This window comes from Anarhichas minor, unplaced genomic scaffold, assembly GCF_050575085.1.
Source record: "Anarhichas minor isolate MPS153535 unplaced genomic scaffold, ASM5057508v1 ptg000056l, whole genome shotgun sequence".
NCBI lineage: Eukaryota > Metazoa > Chordata > Actinopteri > Perciformes > Anarhichadidae > Anarhichas > Anarhichas minor.
Genome location: NW_027466502.1, coordinates 460001 through 473396, shown reverse-complemented (window position 1 = coordinate 473396; position 13396 = coordinate 460001). Strand labels below are relative to the sequence as shown.

General features: G+C 38.5%; 1 protein-coding gene across 1 annotated transcript in view; it reads left to right on the top strand.

Annotated features, from left to right (window-relative positions):
- The window catches only part of slc6a8 (solute carrier family 6 member 8), a 45827-nt gene that overhangs the window by 8739 nt on the left and 23692 nt on the right, over positions 1-13396 (top strand). The window lies entirely within an intron of this gene.

The following is a 13396-nucleotide window of genomic DNA, read 5'->3' as shown; positions in this document are numbered from 1 at the left end:
TTAGTTAAGTTTCGACAACAACACTACTTAGTTAAGTTTAGACAACAAAACTACTCAGTTAAGTTTAGACAACAAAACTACTCAGTTAAGTTTAGACAACAAAACTACTTAGTTAGGTTTAGACAACTAAACTAGTCAGTTATGTTTAGACAACTAAACTACTTAGTTACGTTTAGACAACAAAACTACTCGGTTAGGTTTAGACAACAAAACTACTTAGTTAGGTTTAGACAACAAAACTACTCGGTTAAGTTTAGACAACAAAACTACTAAGGTAGGTTCAGACTACTAGACTAGTTAGTTATGTTTAGACAACTAAACTACTTAGTTATGTTTAGACAACAAAACTACTTAGTTAGGTTTAGACAACTAAACTACTTAGTTACATTTAGACAACTAAACTACTTAGTTATGTTTAGACAACAAAACTACTTAGTTAGGTTTAGACAACAAAACTACTTAGTTAGGTTTAGACAACTAAACTAGTCAGTTATGTTTAGACAACTAACCTACTTAGTTAAGTTTCGACAACAACACTACTCGGTTAGGTTTCGACAACAAAACTACTCGGTTAGGTTTATTACAACAAAACCACTTAGTTAGGTTGAGACAACAAAACTACTCGGTTAAGTTTAGACAACAAAACTACTTAGTTAAGTTTAGACAACAAAACTACTCAGTTCAATTTAGACAACAAAACTACTTAGTTAGGTTTGGAAAACAAAACTACTCAGTTAAGTTTAGACAACAGCACTACTTAGTTAAGTTTAGACAACAACACTACTTAGTTAAGTTTAGACAACAAAACTACTCAGTTAAGTTTAGACAACAAAACTACTTAGTTAAGTTTAGACAACAAAATTACTCAGTTAGGTTTAGACAACACAATTACTTAGTTAGGTTTAGACAACAACACTATTTAGTTAGGTTTAGACAACAAAACTACTCAGTTAAGTTTAGACAACAAAACGACTTAGTTAGGTTTGGAAACTAAACTAGACAAATAAATCAAGGTTAAACGTAACAGCGGTCTGCTGGAGGAAAGATCTCTGTTTGTTGGACTGATTTGACCTCAATGGATCCGTCTCCTCTATTTTATTCTCCAATTCATGATTTCTCCCCATCCCACTTTATTGTATATCCAAAACTAGCTGACACGGTTGATACTAAATTCAGATTAAAACATTTTAATCTCTAGTTTTTAATTTCACTTTAGTCTCACATTTATTTTAGGTAATATTATTCATCACATAGAGAAGTTCAAATAATAACAAAGGCAAAGCGAAATAAAAACTTGCATGAACAGAAAAGTGTAAAACCACAAGAAACACAATAAGTATTCATGAAAACTTTAAAACTATAAAAGAAGAAAGTCAACTTTCTTAATCTAGATGTCAAAGACAATCTGTACAATCTGCACAGAACAGTCTGTCCTCAGGAGACATGACATTAAACCTTTGTTCTGTGTTTCAGTGAATCATTGACTCAGTCGCATCTTAACTAAGTATTCAGCTGCTTTACTGCAGTAAAAGCTGCCATGACTTTAAGCTAAAATATTAAACATTTTTATTTCCTTAAATTTAATCTGAGGTGGTCAGACAGTGTGAGTTCAAGTTTTAGTCTGTCTTACTTGTTTCCTGGTGTTTTAAAGGCTTAAAGGATAAAAGAATAAAGTTCATCTCCTCTCTTTTTCTGTCCAAACCAAACTTTACTGTCGGAGACAAATTGCTGAGAGAGAAAGAAGACAGTTTTGTTTATTCTCACCTGAAAAGGTCTCGTTCACACAGTCAGCCGGTTTCAGCTGGACGGAGGGAGACGAGAAAGGTCTGCATGTTCACACAGAGGGAGGAGGAGGTGGACGAGGAAGAAGGTCAGACTGGTGTTCAATCACTGAGAATCAAGAGAAGGTTCAGTTCTCACATTACAGACTCACTGATGTCGTAACTCTACGGGTTTCTCTTCATTCTGCTGCTTCACACCTGATTTATTAAACTCATTCTGGGCCTTAATGAGCTGCATGGCTCCTGTTAGTGTCCTCCTGTCTGTCCTCCTGTCTGTCCTCCTGTCAGCCATGTGATGGACAGCCTCAGCTGCAGAGAAGATAAAACTTTATTTATCTAGAGGGAAGCTGTTGTGCAGCTGCAGCAGAATAGATATGTATGTTAAATATCTCCAGTTTGCCTGTTGTTGCTGTTGTTGTTGTTGTGTTGAACAGGCGTAAACAGTTGTAAACAGTTGTGAACAGTTGTGAACAGTCGTGAACAGGCGTAAACAGTCGCGTGAACAGTTGTGAACAGGCGTAAACAGTTGTGAACAGTCGTGAACAGGCGTAAACAGTTGTGAACAGTCGTGAACAGGCGTAAACAGTCGCGTGAACAGTTGTGAATAGTCGTGAACAGTTGTGAACAGTTGTGAACAGGCATAAACAGTTGTGAACAGTTTTGAACAGTTGTGAACAGGCGTAAACAGGCGTAAACAGTTGTGAACAGTTGTGAACAGGCATAAACAGTTGTGAACAGTTGTGAACAGGCATAAACAGTTGTGAACAGTTGTGAACAGGCGTAAACAGTTGTGAGATCACAGAGTGTCCTTGAACACACCAGCAGCGCTGCAACACTCGACTGTTTATTTAACCAGTCAGGACTCCTGACCTCTGACCTCAAAGCTATGGCCCGAGGCCCAAAGTCACACACACACACACACACACACACACACACACACACACACACACACACACACACACACACACACACTATTATGTCCTCACTCCTGTCCTTTCTGTCTTCATCATGTCCTTCATGCTCATCCTCTTCCTCCCTCCTCTCCACAAAGTCACTCAGATTTATTATCTTGCAGTGTGTGTGTGTTACTGCTGCAGTTACCCCATCAAGGACAGGACAGGACACACACACACACACAGTGATTCCCTGCTCCACTAATTATAAAATGACCTGCAGCTCAGTGTTCATCTTTCAGAGATCAGCGGAGTCCTCAGGCAGCCAGACTGTGTGTGTGTGTGTGTGTGTCCTGTTTTAGTCCTCGTCAGTGAGGACATTTTGTCCTCGCCCCCTGAGTATAAACTCAGTTTGGAGATCAATCAAAAAGTGATATTTTTATTTATCGAGTCGTTTCATTGTGAATAATGAAGACTAGAAAACATTTTGTGATTCTTTAAACTGGTCTAAGAGGTCCCAGACCTCAGTCTGGAACACTGCTGGGTTTGGATCTGGATTAGTGAGAGTCCTGATAAGTAAAGAACAAGAGCTGAGTGATGATCTCAACTCATCATGTTATCAATATGCAAATATCTGATTAATTTAGTCCAAGGTTAGTTATCAAAGTCCATATTTTATATCAGTTTAATCTGTATCAGTATTTTATATGAGATTCTGTATCATTTAATATCCCCACACCAGTACCATTAAAGAGCTGTATGTGTTGAAGCTGCTGCAGTCGTGGGCCAATCAATGCGCTTTAAATTGAGATAAACTTGAGGTGATTGGCTGTGAGAGAAATTATAAAAACAAGTAATTTGTTTCTCGATCTGGGCACAAAAAGAATTGATTGACTGGAGAGTTTTCGGTGCTTCCTGTTACTGAGCTATTTTGGTCGATACCTTAAAGGTACCGATACTCAGTCCTAGTCCTGTGTGTGTGTGTTAGGTTGTTCACATGAAAGAAGTCTTAGTGTCTCAAGTGCCATCTTGGTTTTAGCCATCGCCATCTTGGTTTTTAGCCGTCGCCATCTTGGATTTTAGCCATCATCCTCTTGGTTTTTTTGCCATCGCCATCTTGGATTTTAGTCGTCACCATCTTGGTTTTCAGCTGTCGCCATCTTGGTTTTTAGCCATCACCATCTTGGTTTTTAGCTGTCGCCATCTTGGTTTTTAGCCGTTATCCTCTTGTTTTTAGCCGTTATCCTCTTGCTTTTTTGCCGTCGCCATCTTGGTTTTTGGCCATCATCTTCATGCTTTTTTGCCGTCGCCATCTTGCTTTTTTGCCGTCACCATCTTGGTTTTTGGCCATCATCCTCTTGCTTTTTTGCTTCTACTGCCCGAACACGTTGCAATATACCGTATAGTGCCTTGCATAAGTATTCACCGCCCTTGGATGTTTCATCCTTTTGTTGCTTCCATCCATCCATTATCCAAACCGCTTATCCTGTTGAGGGTCGCGGGGCGCTGGAGCCGATCCCAGCTAACATTGGGCGAAGGCAGGGTACACCCTGGACAGGTCGCCAGTTCATCGCACATATAGAGACAGACAAGCATTCACGCTCACATTCACACCTACGGGCAATTTCGAGTCTCCAAATAACCTAAGCTGCATGTCTTTGGACTGTGGGAGGAAGCCAGAGAACCCGGAGGGAACCCACGCTGCAACGGGGAGAACGTGCAAACTCCACACAGAAGGACCACCTGGGATCGGGGGTCGAACCCGGGTCCTTCTTGCTGTGAGGTGACAGTGCTAGCCACTACACCACCTTGCAGCCCCCTTTTGTTGCATTTATACATGAAATCATGGTCAGTATAATTTGGATTTTTTGACAAGAATTTGCAAAAAAAACCTCTTTAATATCAAAGTGAAATCAGATTTTTACAAAATAATGTCAATTAATTAAAAATATATAAGGTAAAGTAAATGATTGCATAATTATTCACCCCCTTCAGGTCAGTGTTTAGTAAATGCACCTTTGGCTGCAATCACAGCACTGAGTGTGTGTGTGGATGTGTCTCACTCAGGCTGGCACATCTGGACACTAAGATTTTTCTCTATTCTTCTTCAAATCAGCTCCAGCTCTGTCAGGTTACTCAATGATCGGGCGTGAACAGCTCTTCTCAAGTCCAGCCACAGATTCTGGATTGGATTGAGGTCTGGGCTTTGACTTCCACTCCAGAACATTCACCTTGTGGTCTTTGAACCATTCTGTGGAGCTTTTGCTGTATGCTTGGGCTCGTTGTCTTGCTGGAGAATAAATCTTCTCCCAAGTCGTAGTTCTCTTGCAGACTGAGTCAGATCATCCTCCAGGATTTGGGGATATCTTTCTGCATTCATGTTCCCCTCTACCTTTACAAGTCTTCCAGGGCCTGCTGCTGAGAAGCATCCCCAGAGCATGATGCTGCCACCACCATGCTTCACGGTGGAGATGGTGTGTTTGTGCTGATGTGCAGTGTTTGGTGTTCACCAAACATAGCGTCTAGTCTGATGGCCAAAAAGGTCAATGTTTGTCTCATCAGACCAAAGAACCTTCTTCCAGTTGACCTTGGAGTCTCACACATGCCTTTGGGTGATTTCTTTCTACACTGTCTTTCTCTTTGCCACTCTCCCATACAGCTCTGACTGGTGAAGAACCCGGGCAACAGTTGCTGTATGTACAGTCTCTCCCATCTGAGCCACTGAAGCTTTGAACTCCTTCAGAGTGGTCCTAGGTGTCTTGGTGGCCTCCCTCATCAGTCCTCTTCTTGCCCGGTCACTCAGTTTGTGAGGACGGCCAGCTCTAGGAGATTTAAACTAGTCCCATCCTCCTTCCATGTCTTAATGATGGACTGAACTGAGCTCTGTGGGATGTCCAGTGAGTTGGAAATATTTGTGTAGCATCTCCTGACTTGTACTTCTCAATGATCTTTCCTCTGAGTTGCTTGGAGTGTTCTTTTGTCTTCATGTTGCAGTTGTAGCAGGAATACTGATGAACCAGAGACTGGACCTCCCAGACACACGTGTGTTTATACTACAATCACTGACACACATCAACTGCACTCAGGTGATCTCATCTCACTACTTGTGACACTGCTGGCATCAACTAGCTGGACTTCTGTTGAATTAGGTCAGTCACTTTAAAGGGGGTGAATATTTATGCAAACACTTATTTTACACTATATATTTTTAATTAATTGACATTAGTTTGTAAAAATCTGTTTTTCTGCAAATTCTTGACAAATAAGCCAAATTATACTGAACATGATTTCATGTATAAAAGCAACAAATGGGGAAAACATCCAAGGGGGGTGAATACTTATACAAGGCATTGTACACGCCAATATTACCGGTAGTATCATTGAGGTTCAATTGAGACATCGCTTCTCTCATTTCTGCATTTTAGATTCATACTCTTGGATTGAATCTTGTATTTGTGACGGACAGTCTTGCACTTGAGAGGAGCTATAGCTTCACTGAAACACAGGTGGTGGTTACCATGATGATTGGGGCACCAGGGTAAAGGGGTAGACTAGATCTTAAGACTGGGAGTGGATTTTGAACTGAACTACCTCAAAGCTCTGCTTCCAAGGCAAAAAAACCACGAGTCAAATCACCAAAATATTATTGTCAACAGAGAGTTATGGTTCGTGTGTGTTAGTGTTCGTGTGTGTTCGTGTGTGTTAGTGTGTGTTCGTGTGTGTTAGTGTTCGTGTGTGTTCGTGTGTGTTAGTGTTAGTGTGTGTTAGTGTTCGTGTGTGTTCGTGTGTGTTGGTGTTAGTGTGTGTTAGGGTGTGTTGGTGTTAGTGTGTGTTCGTGTGTGTTAGTGTTAGTGTGTGTTAGGGTGTGTGTTAGTGTTAGTGTGTGTTAGTGTTCGTGTGTGTTAGTGAGTGTTAGTGTTCGTGTGTGTTCGTGTGTGTTAGTGTTAGTGTGTGTTCGTGTGTGTTAGTGTTCGTGTGTCGTGTGTGTTGGTGTTAGTGTGTGTTAGTGTTCGTGTGTGTTCGTGTGTGTTCGTGTGTGTTAGTGTGTGTTAGTGTGTGTTAGTGTTCGTGTGTGTTAGGGTGTGTTCGTGTGTGTTAGTGTTCGTGTGTTCGTGTGTGTTCGTGTGTGTTCGTGTGTGTTCGTGTGTGTTAGTGTGTGTTAGGGTGTGTTGGTGTTAGTGTGTGTTAGTGTGTGTTAGTGTGTGTTGGTGTTAGTGTGTGTTAGGGTGTGTTAGTGTTAGTGTGTGTTAGTGTGTGTTAGTGTTAGTGTGTGTTAGGGTGTGTGTTAGTGTTAGTGTGTGTTCGTGTGTGTTCGTGTGTGTTAGTGTTAGTGTGTGTTCGTGTGTGTTCGTGTGTGTTAGTGTTAGTGTGTGTTCGTGTGTGTTCGTGTGTGTTAGTGTTAGTGTGTGTTAGGGTGTGTGTTAGTGTTAGTGTGTGTTAGTGTTCGTGTGTGTTAGTGAGTGTTAGTGAGTGTTAGTGTTCGTGTGTGTTCGTGTGTGTTAGTGTTAGTGTGTGTTCGTGTGTGTTCGTGTGTGTCAGGAGACGTTCTCATGGCGGCTGTGTGTGAACGATGAAGCTGCCAAGTGAGTCATCATCATCCCTCTCACCACGTGGACGACAGATTAACTGGATTGACCTGTAATCTCTTAATCCTGTTGGCGGCCCTCACTGCTCCTCCTCTCTCCTTCTCTCCTCACCTCCTCTCCTTCTCTCTTCCTCTCTCCTCACCTCCTCTCTTCCTCTCCTCCTCCTCCTCCTTCTCTCTTCTCTTCCTCTCCTCGCCTCTCCTCACCAGGACTCCAGGGGTCTTGGATGAGTTATTGGAGGTTCTTGTGGATGTTCCAGAGGTTCTTTAGGGCTTTGACACATTTCCAAGAGATATTGAGGAGGTTTTAGTGGTCTTTGAAGAGCTTTCAGGGGTCTTAGAGGAGATCCGGTGATCCTTAAAGAGTTTTGACGGGTCCTGTAGAAGTTTAAAAGGTCAAGGAAGAGTATTGTCCAGAAGTCCCTGAGGAGGTCCCATATGGTCCAGGGGTCCTAAAGAGGTCCATTGCGTCCTTCAGAAGGTTCTTTGTCGTTCTGGAAGATGTTCCAGGGGTTCTAGAGAAGGACTAGAGATCCTTGAGGGTGGAAGAGGTTAGACTGGTCCTTGAAGGAGTTCCAGTGGTCTTTGAAGAGTTCCCAAGGGCTATTTAGAGGGTTATAGGGGTCCTTGAAGTGGTGTTGCAGAGGGTGGAATACGTTCCATGGGGCCTTGAGAGGGTTCCAGAAGTCATGGAAGCTTTTTCAGGTGTTCTCTGCGGAGGTCCAGGAGGTCCTGAGGATGCTACACAAGTCCTTGAAGAGTTTTCCAGAGTCCTTGATGGGCGTGTGAGGTCCTGAAAGAGAAACTAGAGAGAAATGAATAATAAAATGAACTCTCTGTGGTTAAACATGTTTCAGTCTGGTTATAGAACGTGAACTGATCAGTAATCAATAATGTTTCTGTTGACTCGTGTCAGTCGGGTCGTTCTGTCCTTCGTCTCAATAGCGTTACGTAACCGTCCCTCAAACAACCGCTTTTATTTCAACAACTTTATCTACTCTGTGAGTCACACATGAAATACAAATGTCTGATTTTCGTGACATAATTATAATAATAATAATAAAAACTATAATAATAAAAACAAACAGTAACAATGATAAAAATATTTTTTATACTAATTATACTAACATTATTGTTAGTATTAATAATAATAATAAACAATAATAATGTAAATGTTTCACTGTGAGACATGTAGAGAACACTACGGCTGTTGATAATTCAAAATTATACACATTAGGCACCGAGTTTAAACTCTAACCGGCGCCTCTTATTCAGCCGTTACGGCACTTGTTCGGCGGTGCAGGAAACACACCGACCAATGCGTTGCAAATCACATCACGTGATGCAGCTCAGCCAATCAAATATGAGTATTCTGACAAGTTTCCTGACTCGAGCGAGGTTTACACACACCGTGACACACGGGGCTGAGACGAGGAAATAGAAAGAAGAGAGAATATAATTTATAAGCAAGAATGAACAGAATCTTATATGTTAATTCTTCCCACAGGCAGTTAAATCCTCTACCCCTGTCAAGCGCTTTTCCCTGCAGGTGGCTAATCATGATTTTCAGACCCCCGCCCTCTGTTATCTATCAATGGATAAATCCAAAAAAAGAAAAGTCACGGAGGAAAATAGAGAGTTTAACTCTGCGTGGACGTATTCATTTGCTTTCACTGCCAACGATGCTGACTTACTGTATGCTTCCAGAACAAGCACACAGCATGTGCTGAAGTGTCACGCTGGAGATGATTTCTCAGCTGCTGCAGCAAACTCTCCTCTTCATAAGAGTTTGATATTGTTATAACAGGTAAAATTGCAATAAAATGTCAAGAATTGTCTTCATTCTTGTTCTATATTTTCATAAATACAACAAACTATAGTTTTTGTATATATAATATAACTATATATAATACTTTATAAGCTGTGATATCAAATAGCTTTTGCGGCTCCAGACCAATTTTATTTGGTGGAAAATAGAGCAAAATGGCTCTTTGGACAGTAAAGGTTGCCGACCCCTGGGTTAGGGTTAGAGAATGAGGTGCAAGTTTTTCCCAGAGATGTTGAAAGCTGCAGTGCCAGTAAAGGCAGTCAGTAGCACAGCAGGCATGGTCGCGGAATCTGGGGAGTTGGAGCAGAATCTTGGTTGCTCCTCAGATATGCACTTGATGTGATGTGATTTTCCACAGCCAGCTCCTCCGGAGACAAAGTAGATTAACCGTTTAGGGCGGTGGCCCAACACACACTTGAGACACCATTGACGCACAGAACATGGAGGCCTGTGCTTCATTGAGGCTTTGGTGCAACTTTCTCACAAAGTCCGGGCTCAACTTTGGTGCCTCTATTGCAGGTACAGCTCCACAGTCCGGTACATTGTCTCTCTCATCGTCATCGTCAGGAAGGAACTCCTTCATCTCATGTTCCGGCTTGGACACGGATGACATCATGTACATGGCGTAGCTGTAGTAGTCGAGATATTTACATCTACAGAAATGTCATTTCTGTAGATGAGAGGGAAAGACTTGAACTTGAGAGCAGCTGTTGCTTCATAGAAACCCAGAGGCAGCGCTTTACAGCCACTGAATATTAATAACAAACATCAGCTGCTGGAGTCAGAGCAGTGAGGTGCAGCGTCATGTTCAGGTGAGCTGCTCCTCCTTTCTGGGCCAGTCGACCTGCCAGCTGAAGCTAAGCTAAGTTAACATTTGCCAGAAAGTGTCACTGAGGCTTTTAGGCAGACGGACGCTTTTAACGTGTATATTCATCGATGTATTCGTTCTGTTGTGTTTGTGTTGTTTGTTAGTTGGAGGTTTGTGCTTTTTGTTTCTCTCATGTGAGGATTTGATGCTTTTCTCTGTTTGGTATCATTTTAACATGAAAATCTTCATGTTTTCAAACTAATCAAGATATTCAAATATATTCTGACATCTTAGAGTTCACATTGTTGAAAGTTTGAGACTAAATTGTCTTTCTAATTCAATTAATTGTAATTGAAATTATATAAATATGAAAACATTTATAGACATTAATTGAAAAATAATTGACAGATTAATTGCACATTAAAATGATTATTTGCAGCCCTGTTAACTTATATTAAATAAGTAAATCATTTAATAACTTCTATATGAAGTGGATTTTATGGGTTCTACTGGTTCCAGTTGGTTGCTGATTGGATTCGATGGTGGATCCTTTAACTTAAATCAGGATCTGTATCTTGACCAATAAATCTTCACTTGGTAATTAAAGCTTGTTGCTGATCCTGAGTCAGCTGGCAGCAGATCAGATGGAGATAAGCCAAAACGTTACCGACAGTTCAGGAACTCCATCACTGCTGATGACACTCACAGCTTCTTCTTTTCAACCACCACGAGCTCTAACGACCGACACCGGTTCACTTCTGTTGAGTCTGAATGTCCCGACATGAAGACTTTGGTCCTGAAGGGGTCAAACTCTCCTAGTTCTTGTGTTCAATTCTCTGTTTGGCTTTTTGTTAGAAATCAACCAATCAGAGCTTTTTGTTTTTACAGAATAATATGCTGTATTCATCATATTGTATTGTTACTTTATATTACTATATGTTACTATTTATTACTATATGTTGCTATTTATTACTATTTATTACTTTATATTACTATATGTTACTATATATTACTATATATTACTATTTATTACTATATGTTACTATTTATTACTATATGTTACTATATGTTACTATTTATTACTATATATTACTATTTATTACTATTTATTACTATATGTTACTATTTATTACTATATGTTACAATATGTTACTATTTATTACTATATATTACTATTTATTACTATGTGTTACTATTTATTACTATATGTTACTATTTATTACTGTGTTACTATTTATTACTATATGTTACTATTTATTACTATATGTTACTATTTATTACTATATATTACTATTTATTACTATGTGTTACTATTTATTACTATATATTACTATTTATTACTATATGTTACTATTTATTACTATATATTACTATTTATTACTATATATTACTATTTATTACTATATGTTACTATTTATTACTATATGTTACTATTTATTGCTATATGTTACTATTTATTACTATATGTTACTATTTATTACTATATGCTACTATTTGTTACTATATGTTACTATTTATTACTATGTGTTACTATTTATTACTATATGTTACTATTTATTACTATATGTTACTATTTATTACTATATATTACTATTTATTACTATATATTACTATATGTTACTATTTATTACTATATATTACTATTTATTACTATATATTACTATTTATTACTATATGTTACTAGTTATTACTATATGTTACTATTTATTACTATGTGTTACTATTTATTACTATGTGTTACTATTTATTACTATATATTACTATTTATTGCTATATGTTACTATTTATTACTATATGTTACTATTTATTACTATATGTTACTATATATTACTATTTATTACTATATGTTACTATTTATTACTATGTGTTACTATTTATTACTATATGTTACTATTTATTACTATGTGTTACTATTTATTACTATATGTTACTATTTATTACTATTTATTACTATATGTTACTATTTATTACTATATGTTACTATTTATTACTATATATTACTATTTATTACTATATATTACTATATGTTACTATATATTACTATATGTTACTATATATTACTATTTGTTACTATTTATTACTATATGTTACTATTTATTACAATTTATTACTATATATTACTATATGTTACTATTTATTACTATATGTTACTATTTATTACTATTTATTACTATATATTACTATTTATTACTATTTATTACTATATATTACTATTTATTACTATATGTTACTCTTTATTACTATTTATTTACGTGGTGGCATGGAGACATTAAGGGCTGGCACAAATAAATAAATAACAAAATAAAAATGAAGATGTTTTAACTTCACATTAGAACTCATGTCAATCAATGACAATTGAATGAATTTTTCCAAAATAGGAATATTCAGGCATTATTTTCTCTTTTTTCATTGAACATAAACCTCTTTGCCTAAAATTAAATTCTATGTGAATTTACGTTTTTTTGACATGTAATATTAAAAATTGCTCTAAATTAAAATGTTCAATTTACTATGAAGTCTCTACTCTGAGACATTCTGTTAGCGGCTAACCACCTTCGAATAACGCGTTGTTCCCGTTCTGCAGACGTTACCTGAATGCAGCGTACGACATAGCAGAGCTCTGAGCTAATAATGCTAATATCGACATGCTAACATGTTCAAAATGAAAATGTTCAAATGCATAATGTTACTTCATGTTGGCCATCTTAGTTTAGCGTGTCAGCATGCTAACATTAGCTTAATTATAGGGATGATGATGATGGTAATGATGATGATGATGATGATGTCATCAGCCAGTCAGTACTTAGCCCAGTGACTTACCCCGGATTAGCCAGCTAACTGTAGCGTTGCAGCTTAGAGGGCTAACTGCAGCCGCAGTGTCATGTCTGCTTTATGTCTGAACTGAACGGTGTTCTACCTGTTCTTCATCACCTGTTCTTCATCACCTGTTCTCCATCACCTGTTCTCCATCACCTGTTCTTCATCACCTGTTCTTTATCACCTGTTCTTCACCTGTTCTTCACCTGTTCTTCTTCACCTGTTCTTCTTCACCTGTTCTTCATCACCTGTTTTTCATCACCTGTTCTTCACCTGTTCTTCTTCACCTGTTCTTCACCACCTGTTCTTCTTCACCTGTTCTTCATCACCTGTTTTTCATCACCTGTTCTTCACCTGTTCTTCACCTGTTCTTCATCACCTGTTTTTCATCACCTGTTCTTCACCTGTTCTTCATCACCTGTTCTTCACCTGTTCTTCTTCACCTGTTCTTCATCACCTGTTTTTCATCACCTGTTCTTCACCTTTTCTTCATCACCTGTTCTTCATCACCTGTTCTTCTTCACCTGTTCTTCTTCACCTTTTCTTCATCACCTGTTCTTCTTCACCTGTTCTTCTTCACCTGTTCTTCATCACCTGTTCTTCATCACCTGTTCTTCACCTGTTCTCCATCACCTGTTCTTCTTCACCTGTTCTTCATCACCTGTTCTTCTTCACCTGTTCTCC